This window comes from Bidens hawaiensis, unplaced genomic scaffold (genome assembly GCF_021521415.1).
Source record: "Bidens hawaiensis isolate Kalapana, Puna unplaced genomic scaffold, B.hawaiensis_p1.1 tig00008059_1, whole genome shotgun sequence".
NCBI lineage: Eukaryota > Viridiplantae > Streptophyta > Magnoliopsida > Asterales > Asteraceae > Bidens > Bidens hawaiensis.
The window spans coordinates 202,545-220,195 of NW_027491568.1; positions in this window are offsets into that span (position 1 = coordinate 202,545).

The following is a 17,651-nucleotide window of genomic DNA, read 5'->3' on the forward strand; positions in this document are numbered from 1 at the left end:
TTTAATTGAAATACGATAGAAATTATATACTATTTTTAGTGTAGTTTTAGATATGAAGATAATGGATTGAATGTGAATGCTAAGGGTTGCAAACCTCCATTGTAGCATGCAACATTGATTCGGAACCGATGGTGAATAGAGGTGTGCAAAATCGGGTTTTTTTAAAACCCGGAACGGGTTTTTTTACATCGGGTACAGAATGAGACCGGTTCCAGTCAGGAATCGGTTAGGAACCGGACCCGACCCGTTGGAATGATATGGGAACCCAGTGGAACCGGGTAGGGTAGGAACCAAGCCCGGTTTATATGTAAAAACCGGGTACCGGGTTTTTTTGAATTTTAAACATTCTAGCCGTTAGGAACCGGTTCCACGGCTATATAGCCGTTTTTGGACCGTTGGAACCGGTTTTTAACCATATACACCTTACACACATACTTACTATATATAGCCTGGTGGTGTGTAGAACTTGTTAAACCACTTTCAAAACTCTAAAACAGACTTTAAATCACAATTAAGCTTAAATCGGAAATCAGCAAGCAACGACGATGTTGTTATGGTCATCGAAACAACACGATGCCCCGAGGTTTGGGTTCATTATGATTTGTGTGTCATGACCGACTCACAAGAGATGGCCCGGTGCAAGTATTGTTACAAGTTTTTGAAAGCGGAGTCAAACTCCACCCCACGGAAGCATAACAATAAGTATTACCGTGAGAAAAAAAATTTGGATGTCAAGAAAGCGGAAGCGAGAGAGTCGTCCAGCTCTACAACTCAAGCACCTACCGCCGCCGGTAACAACGCTTAATCGTTGTAGAACGCGGCATTATTAACGACGAACCTTGTTTTTTATTTTAACTTGTTATATTTAATATTGTCATGTTTAATAATATTTGTAATATGTTGTGTTTATTATAATCAAATGTTCGTCGTTATTGTAATCAATTGAAATAGTAACAAAAAATAAAACATGACTAATAAGAAATAATATATAACTAGTAATAAACAAAGCAAAACTAGTTAATAAACAAAGCAAAACTAAAAATTACATACAATTTGATAGTGTTACAAATTAAGTTACTAAAACAAATAAAAATTACAAGTCTTCAAACTCTTCTTCTTAGTCTTCATCCTCGTCTTTTTCACCACCCGAATTCCTGGAAGAAAGCCCTTCCTCCACCTCCTCATAATGAATAAGACGCTCCAGTGGTATTTCGTCTTCAAAGTTTGCATTGTGTTGTATACGATCCACCGCATCCAAATGATCCTTTAGGCAAATGCAAACCTCTAGAGACTCGGGAGTTAGTTTTGTTTTTCGCATCGATAATACCCTCTCACTAAGGGAAAAAACCGATTCAGAAGCAACCGTTGAAGCTTGGACGCTAAGCAAGTCGCGAGTCATGGCGGATAGAATAGGAAATTCGTTTTGTTTTCCTTTCCACCAAGCCAAAATATCAATGTTGCGAATTTCATCGACCGTTGCACCCTCAACATAGTTTGCTCCACTATATCGACCAAGTTCACTTGTTGGTGTGTTTCCTCTTTGCCTCTTAGCCGCCGATTCACAAACAACATTTATTATATTTATAAGTTTGTTCTTGCACGGCTTACTTTTCATTGTTTGCCTCACAAAAGACGACCTTTTGCTTGGACCATAAAGTTGAAAATAATGATCATAAAGTTCTTGAAGGTGTTTGTTAAACTTATCATTCACTTCCGTCGACAACTTCGGGTCGATCTCATGCATAATATTTCCTCGATCAATGTCTCAACCCCGTTAACATTCCAATAGGGTTTAAAGCGGCGGCACAAGTAAACACCGGCGGTATGTCTTCATAATATTTTAAGAACTTTTCCTTCATTACCTTAACAATATCATTGAAAAGTTTGTTCTTCTCCTCAAACTCTCTAAAATTTTAAGAAAATGTTGTACAATTCTTGCAAAACCCAACAACTAGTAGGATAATAAACCTCCGATAGCTTAGTTGTTGCAGTTTTGAAAACATCAAGATACTCCACTAAATAACCGACATTGACCCAGACACTGTCGGGAAGCATATCGGTCACACATCGATCAACAAGATTGTTATGAAAACTTTGTAAAGTTTGGCGTTGGGCAAAAGCACACTTGAACATATGACAAGTTGAGTTCCAACGGGTTTGAACGTCCCAGTTCGGCCCCAAATATTTTCTTTCAACCGATTTGCAATAGTTTTTATATTCAATATGCATTCTTTTATCACTTTTGAAAACATTTTGTAACATAAGTCTAAAGCAAGTCAAACCTTGACCCATGTTTTCATTGCCGAGACCTTGTTGAACTAACCAAATTGATAATATGTGGAACACATCGAACATGAAAAAAATTCCCGTAACAAGGTGGTGAATATTTTATGATAAATTTTTCAGCCGCCTTTGAATTGTTTGATGTGTTGTCAAACGACATCAAAAATATTTTATTATTCAAGTTATAAGTCGTTATTACCTCATCCACCAATTCAAACAATTTTTCGGCGGTATGTGGGTACGCGAAGTTTTCAAAAGCAATTGTGCGTTTCATCAATTGCCAAGACACTGGATCAACCCAATGAGCGGTGACACAAGTGTGTGATTCGGGTACCATCTTTACCCAATTCGACTTGGTCGGTTGCGTGAACTTCTTTCAAGGCCTTGCAAAATTTGTTGTCGATGTGCTTTTTTTAAAGTCGAGTTCGAATCGTGCTTTAAGAAAGTGCCACAAAATTTGCAACGAGCCTTAGTATCACCATCGATCACTATAACCAAATCCCAATTCTTCCATACTTCTTTGTTGCGGTTATGCTCGAGGACCGCAATAACTTGTGGGTCATCTTCAACACGAACTGGGTCAATAAAAACGGATGGAGTAGCCTTCTTGTTACCCTTGCTGTTTGACTTTTTGGTTCTTGCCATAGTAACAACTAAGAAGTGGTGGAAGTGAGAGGCCTAGGTTGGTCGAGGTTGTAAAACGAGAAGTATTTTTGAGTGTTTTTGAGTTGGTGGTGAAACAATGGTTAAATAATCAATGTATATGAATTTTGGACATTAAAACTGGTTCCAACGGCTTTATTACCGTTAGAACTGGTTCCAACAGCTATATTTTGAGCTGCATCTGCATTAAATGTCAAATACCCGGCGAAAACGGTTATTCCGAGTAGTAACCGGAACCGGTTTGAAACAGGATCCAGGTAGGAACCGGGTAGGAACCGTTTTGAGATATAATATATAGAACCGAGTTGGGCTTTCGGGTATATAAATACCCAAATCAGGTTTTGGGTACACCGGGTACGACTTGGAACCGGTTCCGGGTCGGGTCCGGAACCGGTTGTTTTGTGCACGTCTAGTGGTGCATGTGTTATCATGATATGATGTCTTTTTTTTGAACGGCAAACGAAAGCAAATATATAAAAAAAAGAAACCACACATTACAACCGAATCTAACTAGCCAGTGACTAGCCAACGACCCAAACAATCATCAAAAAAACAAACAAACCCCTATCTATACTCTAAACCTACACCAATCCTCCCACGACAAAGCATGCCCACCCGATCTATTCTTGACCCACAAATAACTAAGGCCCTTGACTTCCCCTACAACGCTTTCCACTTTCACCGCCAAACCGTTAAAACACCATATCGTTTCGTTCCTTCCATAAAACCCACAACGCAACAAGACAAACCGCATGAAACGCTTTTGCCTTTCTCCTATGAAACTTTGTAAACTTATATAAATCAATAATATCCCGAATATTGAAAGCGAAAATATGCGGGATCTTACACCAACTTGAAATATCTTGCCATACCGCTTGAGCCAAACCACACGAAACAAAAATATGCTCGACCGTCTCCTCTACTTCTCAACAAACCGGACAATCCAAAGTTATCTAAGTTAAAAATTATGTTTTAAGAAATTTAGGGTTAATCACATAGGGGAGACTTATAATAAGTAAAACTAACAGAGAAGTAATTTTTACTAAGCTGCAACTTATATAAATCGAACACGACAATGTTCCTGCTAGTGGTTAACAAAAATCATACTACTTTATTATCTTTTAAAACAACCTGAGTTTCAATTCATACTTATTCATATTTGAAACCTAAATAATCATCAATAAATTTAAAATATCAGTTTATAGATAATAATATAGTTGAAAAAAATATAAGCAACCCTATAAACCATAGTTGGTTCCATTGATCACAACTGCACCTATTGTTAAGAACATAGTCCTGCAGCAAAACATCCGGGTTAACAACAAACACTTTTGCCACTCAACCAGCTTTCTGGTCTATTTGCAGGGTGCACTACAATGTTACAAAGGGTACACTCCAGATCTTATATATAGCATTACAATATAATTTCGAAACTCAAGGGACTCCTGTACACCCCTTCTCTTCAAAGTAGATCCGTCCCCTAACCACAGCCTTTTCTTTCCCACATCATGTGTGATTTTATCTTTCAAACATGCATACGATTCTATATGTAAGATTGATTATGTGTTGAAGAAACCATAATTACCATTTATTGCTTTCAATGTGTCTAATTTTTTTTTTCAAATTAATTGTTTTAATAATTTTGTTTGAATACATGCAAATTTTTCAAGGAGTTCTTTTTACCAAAATGGGAAAGAGAAAAAAAATATTTACCAAATTGGATGATTTGAAAAGTATTTACTAAAATAGGCTTTTCCCTAATAAATTTACCTTTTCTCACTCTCATTCTTATTAAATAAATTAAATTCTATTAAAAACATATATTTAAAAATCATAGATAAAAATTGATTTAAAAAAATAATAAACTCTTTTTTTTTTCATTTCGTTTGAAACTAAACTATTCAAAAATATGTTTCTGGAAACTGTTTCTAACATTTATGCTTTATTGTATTAAAATCGATTTAGAACAAAAAAAACTAGTTTCTTTATTGTCTTTATTTTTAATTTCTTTATTATTGTTATTTTTATGGCTTTCTTTAAGTTTTTTTTTATGTAGGAGTGTTTAATAATTAAATTGGACATAATATCAATATTTGTAACGATGTTTACTCGGAATCGGTCGGGTTGCCATCGGTACCGGTACGATACTTGAACCAGTAAAGTTTACGATACCAAAAAAATATTTTGAATAAAACCTTGTTTAAACAAAATTTAGACCGAAATGTCGGAAAAAGATAATTAAACACAATAGGGAAAACCAAAAAAACAAATGGCGGTACCGGTATTAGTAATGCCGATACTGGTGCGATGTTCAGCGATTCCAGTAATACCAATACCAGTGCGATGTTCAGTCAAAATTGGTTTGGTTTGATTCGTCGTGGTACAGATAAATTACTGACACTCGTGTAACTTATGATATAAAAAATGCTTTAGTTTCAATACATTGTTTCATTCAACAAAATTTAAATGAAGATGTAAGTTATTTTTACACGTATGTTACTTATAGAAAAATATGAAAATGAAATTCAAAAGCAAAATAGAAAAAAGAAGAAAATTGAAACATTCGTCTTGACCATAAAACAACTCCGAACTTATTTTTTTAAAAACTCATTTGATAATAAATAAATAAAAATATGAATATAAGAAACAGTTTACATGAACAATATTTTAAACAAAATAAAAAAAAAACTTATTTGATAATAAATAAATAAAAATATGAATATAAGAAATAGTTTACAAGAACATTTTTTTAAATAAAATGAAAAACAAAAAAAATAAAAGTTAAATTTTATCTTAACTCACGTTTTTAACACTTTCCAAACTCGTTTATCAATGTTTTATTATAGAATTTTTAATAGAAATTAGTTATTCAACAAGAATGAGAGTGAGAAAAGATAAGTTTATAAAAGAAAGCCTATTTTTATAAATAATTTTCAACTAACTCATTCTGATAAATACTTTTCCTCTCTTTCCATTTTGGTAAAAGCTTAATTAATGACTAATAATAATATTGTTGAAATATTATAATAATTAAGAAATAGACAATGTATAATATTAATGTTCTTTTTTGAAATTTTGGATACTAATAATGTGGCAATGAATAACATCATTACTTATTAGGATTTAAAGTTAACAGGTATGAATTATTTATACTCGTCCGTTGCGGATAGGCTTGTTAAATTTATTACATGTTCGAAAGACACGGTGCGTTGTGGCAGGGATGCGACGAGATCTTGGTTGGTATCATTTTGTTTCATTACGATAAAAGTTTCGTGGCCAATGTTAAAAGTCTAAAAGTTTTATTGCAAAAGTATAAATTTTTATGGCCCAAATTGAAAGACTAAAAGTTTTATGGTCAAAGTTGTAAGGCTAAAAGTTGTGTCAAGAATTTCATTACCAAAGTTAAGAGACTAAAGGTCTATGTTTGTAGCGTAGGTGGCAAAACCTTAGGGGCCAAAAGAGAAACGTTTGGAGCTTAGATGCCAAACTCTAAAAAACTAAACTAAAACTCTTGGATCAAAAGATAACCATTTAAAACTTTGATGGCAAAAAAAAACAAACTAAAAAGTAAACTATAAACTCTAGGGGTGAAACGATAAAACTTAAAACTACAGTGACAAAAACTATAAATAACCAAACTTTATAAGCCGGTTTTAACCTATAAGACTAATTTCAAATGAATTGTAAATACGATTATATGTTACTTAAAATAGGGTTGAGTTATAGCATTCACATCGGCTTCTCTAAAATTTTTGTGAGATAAATCTCTAAAAAATTTTAAAGGATGGAAAATGGTTGTGAGTGGAGGAGAGAATTGTTTAGAGATTAGTAAGTTTTGTATCAATTTGGAAGAACACTTCATGCTATATTTATTATTTAATATATTTGAAAGTAGTTGTGAGTGAAGGGGAGAGAAAATATAATGATAAAGAGGTAAAAAAAATATTATTTAATTGTATATGAGAGAGAAAATGTAGTGGTTTTTAGTGTAATTATAGAGATAGAGAAGCTGGTGGGAATGATATTATTCTACAAATGCCAACAACATTGAGAAGAATGAGAAGCTATAAATAATTGACATGTGTCAAGTAGGGACCAAAGAAAAAAATGGTATAAAGGTAATAATGTAGTACACATTTTTCCCCACATGCAAGTCGCATGTTAATTCCTCCATCACTTTTAAACGTCTATAACTTTTTCATATGATATTTGTTTTTAAAATAAAATTCACCATAATAAAAAGCTTTTTTTATCTTTAATATGAGTATGATTTTGTAATATAAAAATAAAAAAAATACGTCATTGTGTCTTTTTTGCTTACCATTGTGTCTTTTTTCGTCAATGTTTCTTTTTGTTTGTCAATGTGTTTTTTCGCCATTGTATCTTTCAACTGATCATTGTGTTTTTTAAATACTACTAACTCGTGAATAGCTAAGTATTTGAGGTAACAACGAGTGATTGTTTATCATTCTTGTTGTTTAATTCTAAGTGTTCTGAAACTCATGTGTTGCCCTATGAATGACCAGCTATGTACATGATGAAAATACCAACAAATTCGTGAGTGTGTTTGTCGGTGTATTTGAAGTATTAGGATAGTGAGTTTGATAGGTTTTCGTGGCGTGGGAGTGTCGGTAGTTAGGACCTTTTGTTGGGTTGATTTTTGTATATCTTGGACTTGCATGGGGTTTGGGTAGGTGAGTGTACACTTTTGGATGTTTAGGGTTCGTTCATACTAAAGAAAGACTTGAGTACGTGGGAAAGCTTTCGTAGTGGAAGGATGGTTTGATTTGAGGCGGTAGTTTGAGAGGGAATACGGGTGTTTGGAAACTTGGGGTTGTGTTTAGGGAGATTTTTGACTAATAACAAGTATTAATTTGAAATTATCATAATTTATAAATAATGTTTGAAACATCCATGAAAATTTTGATAATAAAAAACTACAAGTTAATATATATATGAATATATATATTACATAAATAGAATTTTTGAGATCCGAGCGTGTGAATCACACAAATATTTTTATAAAGATTACAATAATTTTTTTTTTGCTTATGAGGAAATTTAAAATACGTAAATTGAATGTCAAAATTTGTTATGAGGTATCAAACACTGAATGATGAGTGTCGTTTTGGAAATATAAAGTTGCGAATTTTTTTTAACCAAGTTCATTATTTAATATCGTGTAATGATGAATATCATGGTAAGTTAAAATGACCGGCATTGAAAATCAAGACATCACAAGTAAACGATTTTTGCCTTTAAAGTAGAATTTCTATGAAGTTTTGCATGAAGATTTCAAGAAAATTACAAGCTATAAGTTTGTGAATTTCTTGAAAAATCAAGGCGAAACTGCCATAAGAAATTCGAAACGAGAAAAAAATCGTAAGATGCAAATTTTTTCGTGAAAACTTATAACGAACCAAAGATTGCATGATGAAAGTTGTTATGAAAATAAATTTGGGTAACGAAAATTCTACCATGTATATCATATAGTATAGTGTAATTAAAATGTTGTGAGAAAAATTTAAATAATCGATATTGTGAAATGATAGTTCCAAGATGAACGGGATCGTTATAAAAATAAAGATTTTTATGGAAATTTGTATGAAAACTTTAAGGCAAGTTTAAATCCATATAATGGGAGTTTACTTGAGAATTTAGGGTAAAATTCATCATAAATTTTTTTTTAATATGATGATGAAATTCATATATAATAAGATTTTTATTTGTAGATAGTCTTAATGAAAATATATGCCATATTAAAAATCATTATGAATAGATCAAACTATATATATATATATACATATATTTATTATTATTATTATATTTTTTAAGCTTATATCGAAGAAATTTCTAATGAACTGAATTTGCAATAAAAATCCTTGTGAAATCAAAATGAGAAAATTGGTGTAAAACTTTACCATATAAAATTGAGATATAAAAAATTTATTAACAAATAAAATAAATATAACATTTATAAATGAAGACTTGTGATAAGAATTTATAACAAAATAAAGGAAAAATGGTTGAAATTCTTGAAACGTAATAATATTGTTTTAAGATTTAAAGGCAGAATGAACCACTATGACTTGATATTCCGAACCTTTTTACAAAAATACCTTGTTGGGGTCTAAACATGTGCACGTACCACCGCGTCTTTTCCATGTTTTCGACTCAATTAACGATTGTAACAAAAATAATAAATCGGGGTACAACGTCATGTCAAAACGCCAGTCCACGAACCACCGCAGTTCTATTGTTTTGACACCGAAAATTAGGATGGCGAGCGGAACGCTCGCATTCGACTACTTAAAGTGGTCATCTCATATGAGACAATCTTTAAGGAGATTTGAAACAACGGGATCCAAGTTAAGCTCGTGATCCATAAAACACAATAAAAACTAATGTTTTTGCGTTTTAAGGTAAGGATACCTTGGAGTACTATAAAAGTGTGTGTATGTGTATATTTATGATTTGATAAAACAAATAAGTATATAAATAGACATGTGTATTGAACAAGCAAGTAAGATAAACACGTATAGGCAACACGTATAAGGACCCTAAAGTAAAGACTATATTAGGTCGTTACGTCTAACCACCTATCCTATAGTCTTGTGGCTCTGATACCAATCTGTCACACCCCGATGCAACCGATTGCCCAAATACACAAGACACTATTTAAAGTGACAATATTTAATCAACTAATTTTATTTCATAAATCGATAAACAACACATCTCATTCATATAAACAAATTTGAAAACAAGTAGCAATCATATTGTTCGTTTTACTAATACCCTAATAGTCTTGGTAACGTTTTCGTCAAGTCCTCGAGTCAACAAAAGTCAATCCTGTAACAAGGCATAAAAAAATATTTGTCAACACGTATGTTGGTGAGCAATTTCATAGTTTGAGTATATATAATATGAGCGAAATCCACAAACGTATATGAGACTATAAATAAAAGCATCAATTGTGGTATATAAAACATATGTAATGAGGATCATTTCTCTTCGGTAACAACCGACATACTCGGATAATGAGGCCCTATTATACTAGCACAAGGCTAAGTAGTTAGGGGAGCGTATGATCATACTTAATGAGGCTCAATAAAAACATAAAAATAAACACTCGTGCACGTAAAACATATGAGACATATAACACACAATAGAGCAAGTATTCTAAGTATCATACACCCTAAAGTTTGTGGTTTGAGAAATAAGTATAATAAATCATTCTTGTTTTAAATAAGTATGCATGTTACCCCCAAAATATAAAAGTGAAAACGGGGGATGAAATGTACTCACCTCGGTTGACGAATTGAGAAACTAATAAGTGATCGACATATAGAAAGCTTGTAAAAGAAACAAACGAATCCAACTTGAAAGCTAATTGAAAACGAATAAATAAAATATATTAATGAACTTGAACTTTAGTTGAAATTACATTTGATTGGACAAGAAGGTTCGGTTGTTAATCGGATTACCGGTTAATTTGTTAGCGATTAAGGTTCGGTTGGCAATGAGCTTTTAGGAGCCTTTAAGAGCTTCAAGCTTTAAGCTTTTAAGAAAAAGCTCATATTTATCAAAAAGCTTTGTTTGGTTGAAGTAGCTTCAAGCTTTTAGATTGGTAGAAAATGCTCCATATTTGAACGCTAGTATTGGTAGCGTTTGAGAAAAAGCTAGCTACAAGCTTTTACATTTAAATTTATAAGGTTGGTACTTGAACTTCTATCAACTTTTGTTAATTTATATAATAGTTACATATTCAACCCTTATTCATAACTAACTACCCCACAAATTTTTTAGGGCCATAACTTTTTCACACGTTAATAATTTTTTTAACAAAATACATCATAAAAACGAGCATTTTTATTCTCTTTAATTTGAGTATGATATTGTTATACTTATTTAACTTTAAAATATTAACATATTACGTGATTATCGATTAAAATCGGTAACAAGTCGAGTCAGGTGAGCTCGAGTCATGTGTAAGACCAAATTAGGAGTCGAGTCAGATGAACTTGAGTCATGTGTAAGACCAAATTAGGCCAGAACGAGTCGATACAAAAAGGGTTAAATTAGTTCGGTTCGTGTAGGTACGCTTTTGAGTCGAAAGGGGTCAGGTCAAAACATGTTTCAGATTAGAACAGTGCATGTTTAGAGAGGGATTCATATCAAAATAGGTTGGTTTAAAAAATTATCTATTTGAAATTACTGTATATTTCAGCTTTTTTCTTGATTTTCGCCATAAGTTACACGCTTACTGCATTTCCATGAATTACACGTCTACATTCAGGTTATGTATGCACTGTCATCAGGTGAATCATGTACTGACACTGATTATGTGGTTGATGTTAGGTTGTGCGCCCATTCCACCGCACCACGCGGGCATTCAGCTAGTTTTATTAAAAGCTTATGTTATTCTGCCAAACACCTAAATAAATTTAAAAAGCTATAGCTAACAGCTAACAACCACCAGCTAGTTTTGCCAAACATACCCTTAATTGGTAATTTAAAATAAAATAATATTATTTTATTGAGCTTTTAGATAACTAACCCAATATTGAATAGAAACAAGACGGGTTTAAATCAAGAGTTTGGTTTTATAAAAAAATGAATTGATAATAAAATTTATAATAATATTATTAATGATAATGATAGCAATGATAATAATAATTCTAAAAAGATACACACACACACACACACACACACATATATATGTGTATAAGATAATGATGATAATAATAATAACAATAATTATTATTAATAATACTAATATAGTATAATACTAATAATAATAGTTAAAGGATAACGATCTTAGTATTAATTAAAATGTTGTTGATAAAAATACTAATAATAGTAATAAATAATATTTAGTAAATAATGATACCACCCTCGATGTTGGTTTGATTTTCTAAACGAGTTCACAAAATAAATATAGTAATATTATTGCTAGTAATTAATGATAAAAATATGATTTTAATAGATAATAATAATAATAATAACTTTAATATTTATAAGAATAATGATAATAATAATAATAATATTAATAATGGATACATATAATAGTAAGTTTAACATAATAATATTAATAATAATTTTTATGTAGTAATATTAGTATTAATAGTAACAAAAATTTGTTAAGTATAACAATAACACCAAAACCGGTTTAGGATGAGACTCGAACCCGAGACCTCTAGTTTAATAACTAACGTACAACCCAAAACGAAACCAAGATAACAATTGTTAATTAAACCCATAAGAACTTAATATATCTATTAACCGAGTGCTAATCTTTTCCCCAAATCAAACCAACTCCATACCCCTTTCAACCCGTTTCAAAGAAGATAACCGATAACATAAAAACCGATATTAACCATTTAGATCCGATATTTGATATGCGAAAACTAACAACACTAAAACCCAATTTACTTTACCTATTAGACGTTCAATGGCCGTGGCTCTACTCCGGGAAGAAACCGAGCCGATACCGCCGGAGATCGAAGACAATCGCCGGAGAGAGAGAGAGAGAGAGAGAGAGAGAGAGAGAGAGAACGACTGAGAGAGAGAACATCGGGGAGATAGAGGGACCGGCGGAGAGAGATAGAGAGATAGAAAGAGAGAACGACGGAGAGACAGAGAGATCCGAAGAGAGAGAGAACGGCGGAGAGAGAGAGTGAGAGAGAGAGAGCCGAAGAGAGAGAGGGACGAAGAGAGAAAGAAAGATTAGAGCACCGGTGGCCGGAATAACGAACCAGAGAGGGAAAGGGGATGCGGGGCTGCCGGAAAGCCGAGGGATGGTGGTGTCGGGTTGAGGGGGTGGCTGAGATGGTGGTGATGTAGTGGAAAGTGGTGGGGTTCGCCGGAGGTCGCCGGTCGTCGGAATATCGTGGCTGCCGGAAAAACGGCAAGGGGTGGCGGCCGCCGGAATTGAGAGAAAGAGATGGGGGTGGTGGGTGTTAAGTGGGTTAGGGTTAGGGTTGTATATGAATGTATTTTATATTTTCAAAACAAACCCTCATGTTTCAATCCATGTTCGATATGAGTTTAAATGTTTTCAAAACTTATAACGACTTTACGAAAATCATTTTGAACCCTTTATGTTTTTCTTAACGACACTATAATATGACAAACATCGATTTATTGATGATCGAGGTATATAATATATTATATAATAATTAAAGAAGGAAACAAAAATGTTATTTCGGGTTTACATGATAAAAGTTTACAACACGAAAACAAAGCGAGGCCCGAATTTGACGAATGTCACAATGATGAATACATATTACGGAATCACCTTATACGTAAAACACAATAATGAATAAATATAACACAATGGCCTGAAACGTAAGACACAATGATAAATACATATAACATAATGACATGAAACGTAAAACACAATGGAATCTACACACTCTCTCCGTCACATTATAAGTGTCCACATTTCCTTTTTTATTTGTCCCATTACAAGTGTCCACTTTCAAAATTAATTAGCCAATTTCCAAGTTTACCATTAAACACACACATCTAACATTAATAAACAATATTGATGGACTCACTTTTCAAGCGCATTATTATCATTTGGTAAGAAAAAAAAATAATTCAATCCATCTTAAACTTTGTGTTTTTCAAACTTGGACACTTATAATGGGACAGAGGGAGTATTACACAATGACTTGAACATAATACTCAATGGACATAATACTATTTTTCTTAACTGAAATGAATGTTGAGCACAATGACTAAAACACAATCATAAGTAGAAAGACAAATGTTGAGCATAAAGACACAATGACAAACAAAAAGACACAATGATATAATATTTGTTTTAATTTTATCTTTAATATGAGTACCAATTGAAAAACACAACTACCAAAATCAATTTATAGAAAAACTCAATTAAAAAACACGGTGAATAACCAAATAACATAATATAAAAAAATTCATTTTTTTATTATTATATAACAATATGATATTCATACTAAAGATAAAAAACGCTTGTTATTATGATTAAAAAAAATTCTAAAAAAATGACGTATGAAAAAATTATATGCGTTTTAAAATGCTGGAGGAATTGACATGTGACTTGTATGTGGTGAGAGAAAGTTGTCATAAGTGGGTATTACCTTTATGCCATTGTTATCAATTTTTATTGTTAAATTAATTTCCACCATTCAAAATTAAAATCAATAGATTGGATTCTTTCTCGCAATTTCCATTTTTGTTATACTTTGTATTTTAACTTTATCCATTAAAATAAATATTAAAAAGTGAAAGTGAAATGTGAAACTAATTTCAAATGAATTGCATATACGATAACTTTTTTACTTAATCCTACTATACTATTAAAACAAATTAGTTTGCCTCCACATGCCCCTTTCCTATTGGACGATTTCCTTAATTTCCAAATATAACTTTCACTTCTCTATTTTTCTTACCAATTAAATAAATCAAAAATACTAATAATTAAAATACTTAATTAAAATAGTTATTGTAACCATTAACCTAAAACCCGGTTTCCAGTTTTCTTTTCTTTCATTTTCAATTCAATACACGCTCTCTTTCATACTAAACCTTTTAACCTAATCAACCAAAACCTCCATTCAATCGGCCATTCTTGCCTATTTTTTGTTTGAATTGGTTCCGATTTTGTTTTGTTTATCTTCCGGACATTAACAATCAGTCGATTATTAGTTTCTCCTAATTTCCTTCCGGACATTAACGATCGAATAAGATTTGGGTGTCCATCAGTTCCGCTTTTGTTTCATGTTTTTGCTTCATTGCTAAATATCTCGATATCAAGTTAATTTGTATCATTTTTTTGTTTAATAACCATAATTTTGACAAACAGGGTATGGAGTATGAGTTTTTGCCATAGTTACATCAATTAGCCATCGTTGGATGTCCTCGACAAGGTATGTAATATGATTTATATACTTATTGCTTGTATATTAACATTGACGATTGATAATGATTTGGGTATCCATCGTTCCGATTTTGTTTCATGTTTTTGGTTAATTGGTAATATCTCGATAGCAAGTTAACAGTTATTATTTTTTCGTTTACAGGTATATGCTAAGATATGTAATTTGATACTTTTGGAATTTTTGATTTTGAATATCAATTATTTGATTGTTGGTTAATTTCATTTAAGTTTTATTCGGATATTGAATGAATAATTTTTTTATTTCTGGAATTTTTTTTTAAAATGAATGCCAAAATTAAACATTCCTTTTTAATTCTTTACCGAAAAATTAGTGTTAAGTCAAACATTCAGTTACGAATTATATGATAACCGATATCATTAAAAATTTAAATTCTTGCCTAAATTATTTGTAATATATATTTGATTATTATTTGTAAACTAATTTTATGATTTTAAATCATATTATATAATCCCCCTTAATAAGCAGTTTTATTTTAACATATCGTCTTCAATTTTTTGTAAACCAATATCACAATCCGTGGTGTTTAATATTTTTAAAGAATCATTTCATTGTGCAGGAAAAATACATATTATTAACAACGTGAAGGATGCAAATTATCAAGCTATTCTTGACATAATGTCCACCTTATATGCAGCTGAAATATTTAATAAATTACGCGTGACATAGGTATTATTTTAGTTGTTGATAAATCAATCAAGTCAAACTTTTGATATTATCATCTACTTTCAACATTTATATCCATTTATTGTGTAGCATGACATTATACAGGAAATGTGTGGTATTCTTATCGACTGGCATACATAGGTTAGCTTTTGAACGTACTATGGATTTAGAGTTTTTTTTTGAAATATTTAAATGACCATGAAATGAAATATTCAATACATTTTTGTTAGCACAAATATTCAGTAAATAATTCATTTGGTAAACTTTTATTTTTACCCTTGTGTAATTCTGCATCCTAGTTCTTGCCTTTTCAAGAAATTGTATTATTTTACCAACATGAACAATGAAAACACCACTCTTAAATATAAATGGTATTATGTTTTGCTTCAATTTATTAAAATGTGTGATTTTTTTATTCTCTTTTTCAATGCTACTTTCCTATTATTAAATGTTAAGGTCTTTCATTGTCAACTCTCTCACGTTGATCAGTTTTATTCTGGTGAAGATTATCCTAGAAATGATCGCAGTGGCACGCCTTTAGGTACAACAGGTGACAAACATTTTCTTTGATTCAATATAGTTACTTTTTTTTTTAGTTTTATGTTGCTCTATTTGGTTACATAGATAATTAATTATAAATAAAAAAATTTCAACCATCAAGTTATGTGTCCGCCAAAGATAAATAACAATTTTCAGTTTTGAGTTCAACCCTTTATAACCTGTTACTACTGTTTTATGCATAAAGTCAACCGCTTGGTTACTATATGTATATAAAGCATATTTGGCAAAAAGCAGTTTTCTTAATAATGATTTTGATATGGGCTTGAAATTATCATCACTATTACTGATTTAGAGCAAAATGATTTGAAATTAGGACTTGAATCTAAAGGGATATATAACTTTTGTTGTTGTTTTCATGGTTGTTTAGTCTATGAGTATTTTATTTATTTTTCATTTTTATATGCTATATGCTTGATTTGTTTAATTTAATCCGTTGTATAAAACATAATTCGAAATTAGAATAGGAAATCGAAACCCTAATGGTGTAGAATTTTGAATTTCATATTTGTTTTGAATTGTAGTTTGACCACAAGAATTTAATGCCAATACTGGAAGTAACTTCTTTCCAATTTCATTAGTAGTTTGACCACAATAATTTAATGCCAATACTGGAAGTAACTTCTTTCCAATTTCATTAGTTTGATCACATAAATCATGCTTTGAATTATGATAACTTGGGTGTTCTTGAGTTATTCTAGTTGGTGGAGTTGAATATGATCATAATTATAGGTTATTATATATGGCCTAGATGCTGGTTTGAACTATGGATAAAAATCAAGATAAAATCTGATAATTTTTAGTTACCGTTTGTGTTAAAGATTTTGAACTCTTTATTGTTTTAACATGTAGATTACTACTGCTCTGATTGTAAATTTGTGACTTGCTTGACGATGCACTTGATGATTAAGAATCTGATAATCAGTGGGCTCCCTCTAAAGGCTCCTCATCTAAGGTATTTTATAGTTTTAGTAATTTTCTTTGTTTATATTTTTTTTTCAGATCATGACATTGTTTTTACTGTCTAATAAGGATTGATCCATATCCTGCAATCATATTTTAATTAAGTAATGAGTAACACTTTGGTGATTTAACCAGGAAATTGGTGACAAAGTGGACAAGCAGGGCAACAAATTAGAATTGTTCGGGTCCATTAGAACATACATATTTCATTTGTGTTTTTTATTTAAATTTATAAAGATATGATGTTTTTGTTTATAATCCAAAGAAGAAAATACTTGTCATTATGACATTAAAATGTCCAGGCACGGGTATAAAGTAAAATGAAGATTCAATGTTTATTGGTTCCTACCTAGACTTAAACTGATAATACTTTTTTTTGTGAAGCATAATGTTCTAATTCTAACTCAGTAGATATGATAATAAAGTATGTAATAAGTGTTTTTGTAATTTGTTTCCATTATTTAATTATTATAATAGTATTTATAAATTTACTACTAATGTTAATAGGTGTAGCACCTGGTGAGGTTATGGGTTCGATAATGATGATGATGATGATGATGATGAACAGACAGT